The sequence below is a fragment of the Heterocephalus glaber genome, unplaced genomic scaffold (genome assembly GCF_053883595.1).
Source record: "Heterocephalus glaber isolate CG9 unplaced genomic scaffold, H.glaber_assembly_v1.0 deba00000546, whole genome shotgun sequence".
Classification (NCBI taxonomy): domain Eukaryota; kingdom Metazoa; phylum Chordata; class Mammalia; order Rodentia; family Bathyergidae; genus Heterocephalus; species Heterocephalus glaber.
Genome location: NW_028258147.1, coordinates 38,658,412 through 38,675,029, shown reverse-complemented (window position 1 = coordinate 38,675,029; position 16,618 = coordinate 38,658,412). Strand labels below are relative to the sequence as shown.

General features: G+C 38.5%; 1 long non-coding RNA gene and 1 pseudogene across 1 annotated transcript in view; one reads left to right on the top strand and one right to left on the bottom strand.

Moving 5' to 3' along the window:
• Window positions 1-1,286: 1,286 nt before the first annotated feature.
• LOC147829691 (uncharacterized) overlaps window positions 1,287-16,618 on the top strand; it is a 42,886-nt gene continuing 27,554 nt past the window's right edge. The window contains exon 1 of the long non-coding RNA XR_015448666.1: window positions 1,287-1,440. This is a non-coding gene — a long non-coding RNA (uncharacterized LOC147829691). The remainder of the gene's footprint in view (window positions 1,441-16,618) is intronic.
• On the bottom strand, window positions 2,407-5,134 carry LOC147829692 (centrosomal protein of 83 kDa-like; annotated as a pseudogene).

The window sequence follows — 16,618 nt, the reverse complement described above, 5'->3', positions numbered from 1 at the left end:
GCTTAAACTTTCAACCTACTTCCCAGTTATAAACGTGAGTTTCACAAGTTCCAGCTTTTGAGCATTCCTTGGTCTTTCTGGATTTCAGATCATTTTTCATGAGAAACTACCAACAGTACCCTGACCACTAGCCATCTGATTATCACACAAAGTGCAGGATTTTCACTTCAGAGTTTTCAAGGGCCTGAGAAGTTCTTGTGTCAGAATTCCTGGAGTATGATACATAACATAATATTCTATGTGTTTACTTGTATTTACTCTTGCAGTGTGTGGTTGATTTTCTTTAAAGCAGAAACATCCTGGTGAAAGGAAACAAGAAAGAAATGTAATTATTTTATGAGAGAAAGACCCCAGAGGAAAGGACCAGACACCAGATATGGGCAACATAAGTCACACTTCTGACACACCCAGAAGTGTGCTTTGCTAATATCCTCCCCATCCCTCAGGGCAAGCTAGTTGGCAATCAAGAGGATCACATGTCTTCAGTTAACAATTTCCTTCTAGTGAATATTAGGGTTTTACAGATCTTCTAGGAGGCAACTCTCTGGCATGTGGCCTCACATTCTGAAGTCCTTGGAGTCCCTGCCTCATCACCAGGAAGTGATTATCAGCCTTCATTTCAGCAATCATTCTAGCTCTCATGCTCAGAAATATGTTGATTTTCAGAACTGAGGTTTTCTTTGCAACTTTGAATGAAGTAGGTTACCTGTCTGAAGCAGTTGAAATGTTTGGTTTTATTTCATCCTGACTCCTCTGTAGAATACTGCCTTCATTTAATTCTACTTTCTTCATTTCTTGAGTAGAAATTCTTTGGCATATATTTATTTATTTTTCGAGGCTGAAAATGAGTAGATCAAGAGAGGGTGTGAGAAAGTCTTGGGTGTCAAGCCAACTGCCTCACTCTAACCACTCCCAAGATCGGGCCCTCCCTCTGTTCCACTGTGTCCTGACCTGTCCTGAACTCCTGACATCAGGGGTCACCTCCATGGCTGCTGACCCTGGAAATGTCTGCGCACACGTGTGATCCTTCTTTCAGGAGCAACGCACAGGAAGAGCTCACGGAATCCAGTCAGGTACCCGGAGCATCCCTGCAAAGCCCACAGCAAACTCTGCTTACATGCAGGTCAGGCGACATTCTGGCAGAGACACTGGTCTAGAAGTCGCAGGGTTACAATCTGTCACTTGGGTCCACTCACACTGTTAGGGATTTGGTTTCGCTGTCACTCTTAGCTCGGAGGGCGGTCAATGGAGCAGGAGCCAATCAGCGGGCTCCATGAACTTCCAATCAGGTGGGCCGTAGCAAGAGCGCTCTTTCTCCGTCCAGGCGCGGAAGTCCGCTCCCCGAGCGAGCTGCCAAGTGTGCTGCCGGCTGGACCGCCTGCTCCGTGACCGTTGCCATCTCCGAGCTGCGTGGGAAACACTCTGGGAAGCCGCACAATGGTAATGGCGCAGGAAGGTGCCCTGACGCGGGGTGGCATGCGGTTGAGGTCGGGTGGAAGGGCGGAAGCGGCTGTGTGGACTGGGGCTTGGTGCTTGCTCAGAGTCGTCCGGCCGGGCTTGGTCAACAAGGAGGCTTTAGCTTCGTCCCCGCCCAGATCTCGTGATGTAAATGTTGCGGGGAGCGTTCTAGTCCCGTTTCCTGCTCCCTGGAGAGAGTTGAGGAAATGCCAACACCCTCAGGAGCGTGTTTGCCCCTGCGCAGTTTGTGCGTTTTGCACTTCCATTTACACAACCCACGCTGACGCCAGCAGGGAGTCCTGTGCTGGTTTCTCTTAACGCCCAACACCTGACTTCTTCCAATTTGTTGATTTTTAGTGTTTCACAATGAAATTCAATTGGTTCTTTTCTTTTCTTTTTTTTTTTTTTTTGTATTTATGCCTGATTTTATGCCCCTTCATTTTACTATATAAGGTCTTCCGTACCTTACTCAACATGAGCTCGTATTTGTGAAGATTCTTTTTGTGACGATTCATATTGTGAAGATTCTTTTTTTATATATAATCGGACAGTTATTTTTCTTGGTATTTCCTTACCATTTGTAGAAAAAAAAAAAAGCAAGCTTCTTGCAACTTTTCATCTGCTTGTTAACTTTGGCCAATATTTTCTTTGCTGAGTTGAAATCCTGTTACTCTTTTTGCATTTTTAAAGTAACCTTATTTTATATTTTTTTCTGGATTGCACCTTTGAAAGATGGTGATGCAAAAATCAGATTCACTTGACCTGTAAAATGAGCAGTTTTGCCACCATGATGGAATGATCCTTTTACCTTACTTCCTGGTTTGTACTACCAGCCTTGTCCAATCTGTTTTGAGTAAATTAGTAGTATTCTTTTATTAACTTGATTTTTCTAATTTTTTATCGATTTATTTTTATATTCTCAAAAGGACATCAATATATGTTCTAAGTATCTGTAAAAAGCTTTCTTTTAATGCTTCACTTGTCGTAATTGTTACTTTTCTCTTGAGGCACATTCAAGTACCTTGGCAAACAGCAAAGTATCTCAATGCCACATATGTTAAAACTTCACATTTTACTGAGTCTGTGATTTCACTCCTTTTGATCTCTGGCTTTTTACCAAGAACATCATTCCCCAGGAGATCCAAGTTCCTCTAGTTGTTTTCTTTGTGTTCTTCAAGTTCTTCTAGTCTTTTGCGAAGGAGAAAGTTCTCTTTGATGTTGCTCCTGCAGATGAGGAGGGAAGCATAGTTTCATGCCTGGAACCATGGCTGATGACTGAAAGCTAATAGGATTCATAGATGGTCTGAGGTATGTTAGGAACGAAAATTAGACTTTGAAATTCATTAGGTCTTCTCGGCACATCCTTTAGTCTTTTCTGAAGCCTTGTATATTCTTCAAATGGAAGATTTTGTCTATTTAACACCTGATACTATGTTTCCGATTCTTTCTTTGCCTCCAAGACTTCTACTTTTTCTTGTAGTCTCTTCAGTTTGTTTTCATGAAGAGATTTTTTCTGGGCAGTTGCAGCTCCTTGCAGTTTCTCTGTAGCTTGATTATACTTTTCTTCTCTGTCTGTGATACGTTCATGAAGCTTGTGCTTTTCTTCCAACCACTGTATGTTTTTTTTCTTCCAGTGTCTTTTCAACTTCTAGTTGTACTTTTTCAGCTTGGATTCTTAAATTATGGCATTCTTGTTTTAATCTCGCCACCATTTCCTTTAGCATTTGGTTTGAATTCACCAGTTCATTCTCAGACTGGGTCAGTGGGGTCACTTGAATCTGCAAACTACTGATTTTCTGTTTCAGATCAGAATTTTCATTTTTTTCTTTCTCTGCATTTTCAATATTCACAATTTGTTGTTGAAGTTTTAACCTAATACTCTGAAGTTTTCTTCTGGTCATCTCCTCTGCCATCTGTGAATCCTGCAATTTGTCTTCCTGTTGATCCTTTTCAGATTGCCTCCAAACATCATACTCCACTTTCATCTTCTCTAAATCAGCTAATCTGTTCTCAAGTTCTAGCTTTTCATCTTGTAATACCACAAGCTTTTGATAACCTTCTTCCTTGGCAGCTTGTACTTTACATATTAATTCACGATCTTTTTCTATTAAGAGCATTTTCTGTTGTTCAACAGCTGCTTTGAGAATTACATTGTGTCATTGTGACCCATCCAGTTCACTTTGAATCTTATTTCCTTCTCTTTGTAGCTCACTCGTAGGTCTTGCCGCCTCCAGTTTGAGGTCTGTTATTTCTAGTTGTTTGAGTGTTTAAGGTCTTTTGCTTTTTTTTTTTTCAGTACTGGGGATCAAACTCTGGACCTTGCGCTTATGAGGCAGGCAGCGGAACCACTGAGCTAAATCCCAGCCCTAGGGTCTTTTACTTTACTGGTCAGTGTATTTATTTCTCCGTCAGCTTCATGCAATTTACTGATTAAACAAGTATTTTATTCATTGCTTGATTGTAGCTCTTTTTCCAAGTGTTCAGCCTGCAACCTGACTGACTCTTTTTCAGCCTCTGCTGATCTGACTATAGCCTGCACGTCAGCCACCTGCGGCACCTGTATTCTTTGGACATTTTCTACCTGAGCACCAAAATTCTCTTCAATCTCTGAGCCTTTTAATTTCTGACTCAAATGGGCTTTTTCTCAAAGAAGTTGCTCCACTCGTTTGGTGTCTCTTGTGAGATCAGCACTAATCAGCTGGTTATGTAGTTCTTTATCTTTCTCCAGCCTTGCAACCTCTGATTCATATTTCAGTTTTTCTTCTAAAATACATGCAAATTCTTCTTTCTGGTGTTCAAATTCTGACTTCAGAAATGTATGTTCATGGCAAAGCTTATTATATTCAGCTCTATACTTTTCAACTTCTTCATCCAGATTCCAAAAACACTCTCGCATTGGAGTTTCTAACTCTTGTTGTATCTGGGCTCTTAACAATTCCAGTTTTTGCAGAGTTAATACCTGCAGTTTCTTTTCTTCCAAGTCTTTAGTTTTCGCTACTAATTCCCCTCTTTGCTCTTCAAGCAGCAGCTGGAACGTTTCCTGGTTAGTTTCATTTGACAGGGGCTTCAGTTCATTTTGTGACTTTATCCTGCAACCTTGTGTGTTCCAGTTTTAGAGTCTGATAATTGGTTTTTGTCAGGTAAAAGGCCGAAAACCAAGACCAGACCAGGCCACAATAAGCCTTTATTAGGGGAACAGATCTGCTGGGCTGTCTCTGAGCAAAGGAGAGACAAAAGCAATATGACCAGGGCAGGGAGAGTCTTTTATAGAGACTGGGGTGGAGTTTGTAGGGGCTGAGGCGGGGTTGAGTGAGGTAGTGACTAGGGAGTGGAGGAGCCGGTGATGTCACTAGGTGGTAGGAGGTGAGTGAGTGTTAGGTTATTCTTTAGGCGGGAACAGGGGCATGCTGGGAAGAAGGGTTTGTTCTTTGGTGGGAGCAACCATCTTGGCATGACGTCACACAGGGGAGGGGGCAAGGCACCATAGGAAGAGGGCAGCTACTATACATAATAGCTGCTGAGGTGGTGGGAGACCTATCAGTTTTCTGATGTTCACATCCTAACCTTTCATCAATTAACATTTTTGGAACTCAGATTGAGAACTTGGCCCACCATCTTCACCAGGTGGAAAAATGTTAGGATAAGTGTCCATATCGGTAAGTGAGTTAAAAACCATGAAAAAATAAGTTGTGGCTTCTTAATATTTTAGTTTTCTTTTCAGGACTATTTCCAACTTTTTTCTTGTTAAGGCAGAAGCTCAGTAGGCCAAATTATACCAGACTCACACACGGTCCCTGCAACACGAATGCACAAAACTTAGTAAAGACCCGTTCTTGGGTGCACTCAATACCTCTACAGTTCCAAGCACTGGCAGCCACTCCACTCTGCGTGCAGCGGCACTGGGGCTGCGGGATACAGTCCCCCAGCCAGGGTGTCGCCCAGCCTGTCACACCTGGCAAGGTCCCGGTGCCTGCCGAGGCGGGTAGGAGGGCCCTGTAGGACCTTTGGAGTTGCGACCATGAGCAAACTGAGGTGTTCTGGGAGAGCTCCGAGGGGGCTGACGCAGGGCCCCTCCTCACCTCCTTGGCAAGCTGACCTCTCAGGCTAAGGGGCCAGCCCTGGAAACCTACCTATGTGTGGCCGAGCGCCCCCTCTGCCCATGGCCTGTCTCCATTAGTAGTTTTTGAAATTTCTTATAAATTTAATGTGTCTACATGTCTGAGATTCAGACTTAAATGACTGTAACTGCACAGTATGTTCCACACAATGAGAGGGGAAACCTCTCCCTTTTTCTTCATTTATTTGAGATCTGAAAAGTATAGCAATGTCATTTGTTTTTCAGAAGGGATTTTAGAAGATTTTTGTGAAATTTATAGTTGAATCAGTAGTATTAAATATATACTTGTGGGGCCGGGGATTTAGCTCAGTAGTTCTGGCACCTGCCTCAGAAGTACAAGGTCCCAAGTTCGATCCCTGGTACCAAAAAATCAAAAACAAAAAAAACCCCAAACAGATATATACTTGTATTCAGGATGTAATTTGAAGAATTTGTAGCGTATCACATTGTGCATCCAAGTCTATAAATTATTCCCTATGTATTCACATCATCTCCAATTTCATTTCAATGTATTTTCATCTTTCTCTTTGAAGATTTTGCAGATTTTTAATGAATTAATGTATATTGTTTTTTAATAATTTTATGAAAATGGATGTAGTGTATAAATGCGTAGTGGTGTCTCAGATCACTTATCAGTGTGAGGTCCTTATTTTCCAATGGAAGATGAGACATTTTCTACAATAAAACGTATTATTGGCAAAACTAAAGGAGGAAGCAGAGTGGAATGAATGTCTAGTACTCTTTTTACTTTTTTTTTTTTTTTTTTTGGTACTGGGGATCAAACTCAGGTCCTTGCGCTTGCGAAGCAGGTGGCAAAACTAGTACTCTTTTTTAAAGAATACTGTGCATTTGAAGTATTTGTAGTCTTTCTTTTTAAGTTTTATTTTATTGGTACATTTTAGATATACAATATAATGACATTCATCAGTAGAAATTTGCACCTTTACATAATCTCTCTTGGTTCTTATTATTTCCCCTTCCCCTGCCTTCCTTATTTACAGAGACTTTGTTTCCATTTTTTCATTTTCTCATATGAATTCCATTCCCTTTTTTCCATTCCCCTACCCCTCCCGCTTCCCCTTCCCCTTTGCACCTTTTCTTCCAATTTCACATTATCTGTTATACCTTTTAGTCATTTACACTTTCAGTTTCTCACACTAGAGAAACTATTTGGTATTTACACATATGTGTCCTGTTTATTTCACTTAAGAGTATCACCTCAATGTGCATCCATTTAGCTATAAATGTCTGTAATTTCTCATTTTTTATGGCTGAGTAGTACTCCATTTCATTAAAAAAACCACATTTTCTTTATCCAGTCTCCAGTTGATGGGCATTTGGGCTGTTTCCAAGTTTTAGCTATTACAAACTGTGCTGCTATGAACATGGGTGCACATATATCCCTGTGGTATGATTCTTTTAATTCTTTGGGGAAGATCCCCAGCAGTGGAATAGCGGGGTCAAATGGGACTTCCAGTCCTAGTTCTTTGAGGTATCTCCATACTGATTTCCACAGTGGTTGCACCAGTCTACACTCCCACCAGCAGTGGAGCTGGGTTCCTCTTTCCCCACAGCCCCGCCAGCATTTGTTATTGGTTGATTTCATGATAGCAGCCATTCTTTCTGGGGTGAGGTGGAATCTCAGCATTGTTTTCATTTGCATCTCTAGAATGACCAGAGTTGTTGAACATTTTTTCATGTATTTATTTGCTATTTCTCCTTCTTTGTCTGAGAAATGTCTGTTCATTTCAGATGCCCATTTTCGGATTGGGTCTTTAAATTTGGGAGGTCTGATTTTTTGAAGTTCTATATAGATGCGAGATACAAGACCTTTGTCACAGGGACAGCAGGTGAAGACTTTTTCCCACATTGTGGGTTGTCTCTTTACACTGCTGGTGGTTTCTCTTGCTGTGCAGAAGCTTTTTAATAAGAAGAGATCCCACATGTTGATTGTGCTAGTTCACAGGCAACTGAGGCTTTGTTCATAAAATCTTTTCCTACACCAATGTCTTTGAGAGTTCTACCTAATCTCTGTTCCAGCTGATTCAGCATTTCAATTCTAATATTTAGATCTTTAATCCATTTCGATTTTAGTTTAGTGCATGGTGAGAGATATAGGTCTAGTTTTAATCTTTAACAAGTTGAAACCCAGTTTTACCAGCACCATTTATTAAAGAGGCTATCTTTCCTCCAGTGAGGGTGTTTGGCTCCTTTGCCGAAGATGAGATGGCTGAGTGTGTCTGGAGTTGTTTCTGCATCTTCTAATCTGTTCCACTGGTCCTCAGGTCTGTTTCTTTGCCAGTACCATGGTGTTTTTATCACAGTAGCTTTGTAGTATAGTTTCAAGTTGGGGATTGTGATACCCCCTGCTATGTCTCTGTTACCTAGAATTGCTTTTGCTATTCTGGGTCTCTTCTTGTTCCAAATGAATTTTGGGATTATTTTCTTAAGGTCTGTGAAGTACGCTGCTGGGATTTCAATTGGGATTGCACTGAATCCATATAGCAGTTTTGGAAGTATGGCCATTTTCACTCTGTTGATCCTTCCTACCCAAGGGCAGGGGATGTCTTTCCATTTTCTGATATCGTCTTCAATCTCTCTTCTCAGAGTGCTATAGTTTTCAGGGAAGAGGTCTTTGATTTCTTGTTAGGTTGAGTCCTAGGAATTTCAGTTTTTTGGATGCTATTGTGAAAGAAATTGTTTGCCCTATTTCTGTCTCAGTGAGTCTGTTGTTCATGTAGAGGAAAGCTATTGATTTTTGTGTGTTGACCTTGTATCCAGCTACTCTACTGAATTTGGTTATTAAGTCTAGAAGACTTTTGGTAGAGTTCTTGGGGTCTTCTGTATAGAGTGTCATGTCATCTGCAAATAATGACATTTTGACTTCTTCATTTCCTATCTTTATTCCTTTTATTTCTTTCTCTTGCCTAATTGCTGTGGCTAATGTTTCCAAAACTATATTAAACAAGTGTGGTGATAGTGAACATCCTTGTCTTGTTTCTGATTTTAGTGTGAAGGATTTCAGTTTTTGACCATTTAGTATGATATTGGCTGTTGGTTTTTCTTAGATGACTTTTATCAGATTGCAGTAGACAGCATCTATTCCAATTTTTTGTAGGGTTTTTATCATAAATGCATGTTGGATTTTGTCAAATGCTTTTTCTGCATCTGTGGAGATAATCATATGGTTTTTGTCCTTGGCTCTATTGATATAGTGTATTACATTGATTGATTTGCATGTGTTGAACCATCCCTGCATCCCTGGGATGAATCCCACTTGGTCAGAGTGTATGATCTTCTTGATGATCTTCTGCATTCTATTTGCCAGTTTTTTAATTAAAGATTTTTGTGTCTACGTTCATTAGGGAGATTGGTCTATAGTTCTCTTTTTGGGTTGGGTCTTTCTCTGCTTTGGGCATCAAGGTGATGCTTGCTTCCAGGAATGAATTTGGGAGTATTGCTTCCCTTTGAATTTCACTGAAGAGTTTAAACAGTAGTGGCAGCAGTTCCTCTCTAAATGTCTTGTAGAATTCAGCAGTGAAGCCATCAGGACCTGGGATTTTCTTAGGTGGTAAGTTTTTAATCAAGTTTTCAATCTCATTGATTGATATTGGGTTGTTTAGAATTTTTAGGTCTTCGTTCAACTTTGGTAATTCATACATATCTAGGAATCTGTCCTTTGCTTCCGTGTTTTCCATCTTATTGGCATATAGGTTCTTGAAGTAGGTCTTGATGATCCTCTGGATTTCTCCTGGGTCTGTTATAATTTCACCCTTTTCATTCCTAATTGCATAGATTTGGGCCTTTTCTTTCCTTTTTCTGATAAGGTTGGCTGAGGGTTTGTCAATTTTCTTCATTCTTTCAAAGAACCAACTCTTGGCCTTCATTAATTTTTTCTATTGTTCTCTTAAACTCCATTGAATTGATTTCTGCTCTGATCTTTATAATTTCCTCCCTTGTGTGAGCTTTGGGTTTGTCCTGCTCTTCTTTTTCTAGAAGCTTGAGGTTCAGCATCAGGTTCTTTAATTGGGCTCGCTCTGTTTTCCTAATATGCGTATTCACTGCTATGAATTTCCCATATAAGACTGCTTTCATTGTGTCCCATAGATTCTGATATGTTGTATTGTCATGGTCATTTAATTGAAGGAACTGATTTCTTTAATTTGGTCTGTTACTCAATGGTTATTCAGAAGTGTGTGGTTCAATTTCCATGTGTCTATGAAATTTTTGCAGTTTCTTTTACTATTGATCTCCAATTTCATCACACTATGGTCTGATAATATACAGGGGAGAACATCAGTTCCTTTGCACTTACTTAAACATGTTCAATGAGCGAGTATGTGATCTATTTTGGACAGTGACCCATTTGCAGCTGAGAATGTGTATTCTGATTTTGTGGGGTGGAACACTCTGTAAACGTCTGTTCATTTGTTCAAGAGTTAGATTGAGTTCTAGTATTTCGTTGCTTATTTTTTGTCTAGTTGATCTATGTATTTGTGACAGTGGGGTATTGAGGTCTCCCACTACTATTGAATCAGTGCATATATCATTTTTCATGTCCATTCGTATGTGTTTTTTATAGAGTTGGATGCACTAGTGTTTGGTGCATATATATTTATGATTGTCATATCTTCCTGTTAGATTGTTCCCTTTATAAGGATGTAGTGTCATTCTTTGTCTCTCTTAATCAGTGTTCATTTGAAATCCACTTGATCTGCGAAGAGGATAGCTACTTCTGTTTTTGGGGGGGTTCCTGTTGCATGGAGTGTTGTTTTCCACCCTCTAACTTTCAGTCTATGAGTTTCTTTTTGAATTAAGTGTGTTTCTTGTATGCAGCATGTTGTTGGATTTTGCTTCTTGACCCACTCTGCCAGTCTATTTCTTTTCATTGGTGAATTGAGACCATTAACATTGATGGTTATAATTGATACATATTGACTTATCATTGTCATGACTTTTTCTTTTTGTTGGATTCTCCCCCTTTACATTTAATTTCTTGTCGCACCCAATGGATTCATTCTACTGTGCTTCCTGGGTTTGTTATACTCATTGTCTTTCCCTCGGATATTGTGTAAAATTTTTTGGAGTGCTGGTTTGGAATTCATGAATTTCCTAAGTTGCTCTTTGTCATGAAAGTGTCTTATTTCTCCATCAATTTTGAAAGCTGGTTTTGCAGGGTACATCAGTTTGGGTTGGAAGCTGTTTTCCTGTAGGGTCTGGAATACATCAATCCAAGCTCTTCTTGCCTTGAGGGTTTGCATTGAGAAGCCTGCTGTGATTCTGATGTGCTTTCCTTTGTGTGTGATTTGTTTCTTTTCTCTAACTGCTTGTAGAACTTTGTTCTTCTCTTGGGTTTCTGGAATCTAAACAATCTAAACAATTTTTTTTTTTTTATCAAGGCTAGTTGGAGTCCTGTCTGCTTCCCTTATCTGTATGTCAAGTTATTTTCCCCTACTTAGGAAGTTTTCTGCCATTAGTTCTGTGAACAGTTTTTTTTTTTATGTCATCTGGACTCTCTCTTGTTTCTTCATTGACTCTGATCAGTCTTATGTTATTCTTGTTTGCATCATGTAGCAGCTGCTGAATTGATTTCTCATGGTCCCTTATAATTTTTAAGAAATTTTTCTTTCTTGGTCACTAATTGCAATCCTATCTTCCATATCTGAAATTCTGTCCTGACATTGGCTCATTCTGCTGCATAAATTTTCAACGGTGTTTTTAATCTCCTGGCAATGTTTATATCTGTTTTATGGATTCCATTTGTTTCCTGTGTTCAGATTCCATCATGTTCATCACCTCCTCTATTTTTTTAATCTGTGTCCTCTCTAGAATTATTAATCATGTCTTGTAGTATGGGCATAATCTCTGCTGTTATCTGAGAAATTATTTCTGATTTCATTTTTTCCAGATCATCTTTTGTTGCCAGTTGAGGGAGTCCAGGTGGTTGAGTATCAGATTGTTCCATCTCTTTTCCCTTTGGGTTTGCTTTAGGTGATCTGGGAGTCTGGTTTTCAGATTTGTTTACATATCTTCTCATTTCTATATGCAGGGAGGGGTTGCTGTTGGCGCCTGGGCAGCTCACCTCCTCTACACTGGGAGCTGTGGTACTGTAGCCCAGAAGCCCCTTCCTCTGTGCTGGGAGTGGTGGAATGGTGGCCTATTTGTAAAATCTTTAAAGAAGTCAGTCTTCTAATGCATTTTTAAAAATATACTTTTCCCTCTAAAGTGTTACTCATATTCACATGTCTTAGACCTACACTTGCAGTTTTTTATTCTATAATAAAACATTTAATTTTTTTTCCATTTTAACTTCTAATGTGGTACAAACTAATTAGTGAACTAATGATTAATAGATTTCTTTGTAGTGAATGTATATTGACTTTGAGAGTAAAAGGGAGAAATTTCTTTATAATTTGTGCTGTTATTGGGAATTGCTGAGATTTATTATATTGAAATAATTCTGTCAATTCTGTGAAAATCATTATGATTATTTTCAGTTGATCTTGTGTTTGGCAGCATAGGTCTCCCTCTCATTGTTCTAAAAGTTACATATTGATTATTCCTTCAAGGATAGCAATTGTTTTTTCAGTACCAGGGATCAAACTCAGGACCTTGGGCTTGTGAGGCAGGCATGGCACCACTGAGCTAAATCCTGGGCCTAAAGATAGCAGTTTTATTGCTTTCATTTGAGTCATGTCATTTATGTTTTTTGGCTGTATGACACCACATGTGAAGTTTGGTTTCCTGGACTAAATAGTGGTAGCTGTGAATATACTTATTTCTGATTTTAATATAATACATGTACAGTGTCTCCATTCAGCATCCCATCTGCTAGTTTTATGTCCTGTGTGTTTTACCTTTCTATTAAGCTTATTTTAATTTTGTTCCCCACTTTAGGGAGAAAGCATTGTATCGTCTCCATTCATAGAAGGAGTTTTTGTTGGAAGTATGGAGTACATGTCTTTGATCTGTTGAGAAGGTTCTGTTCTACTTCTAGTCTCCTGATAGCTTTTACCATGAACAGCTGTAGAATTTAGTCCAATACTCTTTCTCCAACTAGTGACAGGATCATATGGCTTTCTCCTTTCCTCTGTTAAAATGATGACTTTTGGGGGTGGATCTTCCAATGCTGAACCAACACTGCCATCCCTATAATAAAACCACTTTCTACATACTGCCAGATCTGACTTCTAAGAGTTTGTTAAACAAATTTCTATCTATGTTCATACTTTTTTCTTCTATTATCTTTATCCAGTTTTAGGATTAGCACAATGTTGAGTTCCTAAAATGAGGGGAGAAGTGTTCCTTCTTTTTTCTGCTTTGAATGTTTGATATAATTTATCAGTTAAAATGTATATGAGCCTGCTGTTGTCATATAGGTAGGTTTTCAAGCTAGGAATATACTTTAATAGGTGGTATTCAAATTTTATATTTCCTCCAGAGTTAGTTTCATTAATTTGTCTTCTAAGTTACTTCTTAGAAGTTGTCAAATTTATTTCAAAAAAGATTTTTGTAATGTGCTTTCTATATCCTTTTAAATTCTGTAAAATCTGTGGTAATGTCTCCTAGATCATAATATTGTAATTTAAAAAATGTATAACTGATATTGTGTAACAGGAATAAAAGGTCTAAAAGAGCAGGGGAATTGGGAGGGCTAGGGGAAGGGCAAAAAGGGAAAGGAAAAAATATGAGAAGAGGAAAAAATGGAAACAAGGTCTTTGCAAATAGGGAAGGGTGGAGGGGGTGAAGGGAGGGCAAGGGAAGGGGAAAAAAAATAAGAACCAAGAGACTCATGTAATGGTACAAGATCCAGTGATGAATGTAACTGTATTTTATACCTAAAATGTACCAATAAAGTTAATAGGGGAAAAAAACCCAAATTAAACACAAAGGGGGAGAATCCAACATAAAGAAAAAGTCATGACAAGGATAAGTCAATATGTATCAGTTATAACCATCACTGCTAATGGTCTCAATTCACCAGTCAAAAGAAATAGACTGGCAGAATGGGTCAAGAACCAAGATTCAACAATATGGTGCATACAAGAAACACAATTCAAAAAGAAATTCATAGACTGAAAGTTAAAGGGTGGAAAACAATACTCCATGTGACACGAACCAAAAAACAAAAAGCAGGAGTAGCTATCTTCTTTGCAGATCATGTGGATTTCAGACCAAAATCTGAAACACTTCTGGTGCCAAGAATTTCAGATAAGTGTTGGTCAACTTGTATGTACAAATCTATTGTGATCATGTGTTTTCATTCCTCTAAGGAAAAACTTAAGAGAACTGTTGGTTTTTAACAGTAATACAAGTAATTTCTACATTGTTTTCCCAAATGGTTATATCATCTTACATTCACATTAGCAGCATTTGAAAGTTCTAAGCTGACATTTGTTGTTTTAAAACTTTTAACTTCATCTCCCTAATGAGTGTATAATTCCATCTTGTTATTGTACTGATTAGTATTTTTCTGATTCTAGTGTTGCACACCTTTCCTTGTGCTGTACTGGCTATTTATCATCTTCTTGTGTCTACTTTTTAACTGAGTTGTCTATTAATGAGCTGTAAGAGTTTTTTGGGGTTTTTTTTGTTTTTTTTGGTACCGGGGATCAAACTTGAGTCCTTGTACTTGCGCAGCAGGTGGCCAAACCACTGAGCTAAATTCCCGGCCCAAGAGTTTTTTATATATTCTGGCCATAGGTTATATGTATTATAAATGTGATCTGTTTAAGGACTATTTTTCATTTTCTTAAAGATGTCATTTAAAGTTCTAAATTTTGATGGAATCTCATTTAGCAATTTTTTTCTTTTATACATCGTGTTTTTTGTATCCTAGGAAATTCTTGCCTACCCTAAATTCATGAACATTGTCCCTTATAATTTCTTCTTAAAGTTTTATAGTTTTAGTCTTTCACATTTAGGTTCATAGATCCTTTCAAGTTATCTTTATGTATGGAAATAAAGGGTTGAGGTTAATTTTTTACATACAGATAACAGGTGTTCTAGTACCATTTGCTGAAAACACTATCTTTTCCTCTGCTCTTGAGTTGAATTTATGTTCTATAAAATGTTAATGTTAAATAATCTTTCGAAACTCAGTGGACCATATATGTGTGGTTCTATTTCTCGATTCTCTGTTTTATTCCAATGATCTATATGTCTTTCCTTCTGCCAACACTGCATTGATTACTGTAGCTTTTTTTTCTTTTTTTTCTTTTTTTTGGTACAGGGGATCGAACTCCGGTCCTTGCGCTTGCAAGGCAGGCAGTGGAACCACTGAGCTAAATCCCAGGCCCCTGATTACTGCAGCTTTAGAGGAAGTCTCAAAATTAGGTAATAAATGTCTTCCAACACTGTTTTTTTCTTCTTTTTTTTTCTTTTTACTTTTCTAGGTCCTTTGTACTCCTACATAACATTTAAATTTCATTATCCAGTTCTTCAATTCTTCATTTATAGCAAGTATACATAGACCTGAATTTTTATATACACCTTGTATTTTCTAATCCTGCTAAATTCAAATACAAGTTCTAGGGGCTCCTAGAGATTTCTTAGTATTTTCTCTGTAGATGATCATTTCATCTACATATAAAGTTTTTACTTCGGGCCGGGGATTTAGCTCAGTGGTTCCACTGCCTTGGAAGTGCAAGGACCCGTGTTTGATACCCGGTACCACCCCCCCCCAAAAGATTTTACTTCCACCTTGCCAATCCTATGCTAATTGTTTCTTTTTATTGCCAGACTATTTTGGTTTGGGCCTATGTTTCAAGTTTAATGGACAGTCGAAGAGTACGCATTTTTGCCCTTGTTCCCCGCCTTAAGGAGAAAGCATATTCCCCATTCATATAAGGCGTTCTCGCTGGAAGTATGGAGTACATGGCTTTGATCTGGTGAGAAGGTTCTGTTCTACTTCTAGTCTCCTGATAGCTTCTACCATGACCAGCTGTAGAATTTAGTCCAATACTTTTTCTGCAAGTACTGACCAGATCATATGGCTTTTTCCTTTCCTCTGTTAAAATGATGACTTTTGGGGGTGGATCTTCCAAAGCTGAACCAACACTGCCATCCCTATAGTAAAACCACTTTCTACATCCTGCCAGATCTGACTTCTAATTGTTTTGTTAAACAAATTTTTATCTATTATCTTTCTTTATCCAGTTTTAGGATTAGGACAATGTTGATTTCCTAAAGTGAGGGGAGAAGTGTTCCTTCTTTTTTCTGCTTTAAATGTTTGACATAATTCATCAGTTAAAATGTATATGTGCCTGTTGTTGTCATATGGGTAGGTTTTCAAGCTAGGAATATACTTTCTTTAATAGGTGCTATTCAAATTTTATATTTCCTCCAGAGTCAGTTTCATTAATTTGTCTTCCAAGATACTTCTGAGAAGTTGTCAAATTTATTTCAAAAAGGATTTTTGTAATATGCTCTCTATATTATTTTATAAAATCTGTGGTACTGTCCTCCAAATTTTGATATTGTAATTTTAAAAATGTATAATTGATACTGTGTAATAGGAAGGAAAGGTCTAATGGAGTAGGGGAAGTGGGAGGGGTAGGGGAAAAGAAAGAAGGGAAAATAAAAAATAGGAGAAAAGGAAAAAAATGGAAAGAAAGTCTTTGCAAATAGAGAAGGGTGGAGGGGGTAAAGGGAGGGCAGGGGAACAGGAAAAAAATAAGAACCAAGATACATCATGTAAAGGTACAAGATCCCAGTGATGAAACTAACTGTATTTTATATCTAAAATGTATCAATAAACTTAATGAAAAAAAAAAAAGGAAATCAACCAACAACAAATGATAGCCAGACTGGGGTGGGGAAAGAACCCTTCTCCACTGCTGGTGGGAATGTAGACTGGTGCAACCACTGTGGAAATCAGTGTGGAGTGCCTGGAATTTAGCTCAGTGGTTCCACCACTGCTGCCTGCCTTGTAGGCACAAGGTCCCGAGTTCAATCTCAGGCACCAAAAAAAAAAAAAAGGAAATCAGTGTGGAGATTTGTCAGAAAACTAGGATTAGAGGTCCCATTTGACCCAGCTATTCC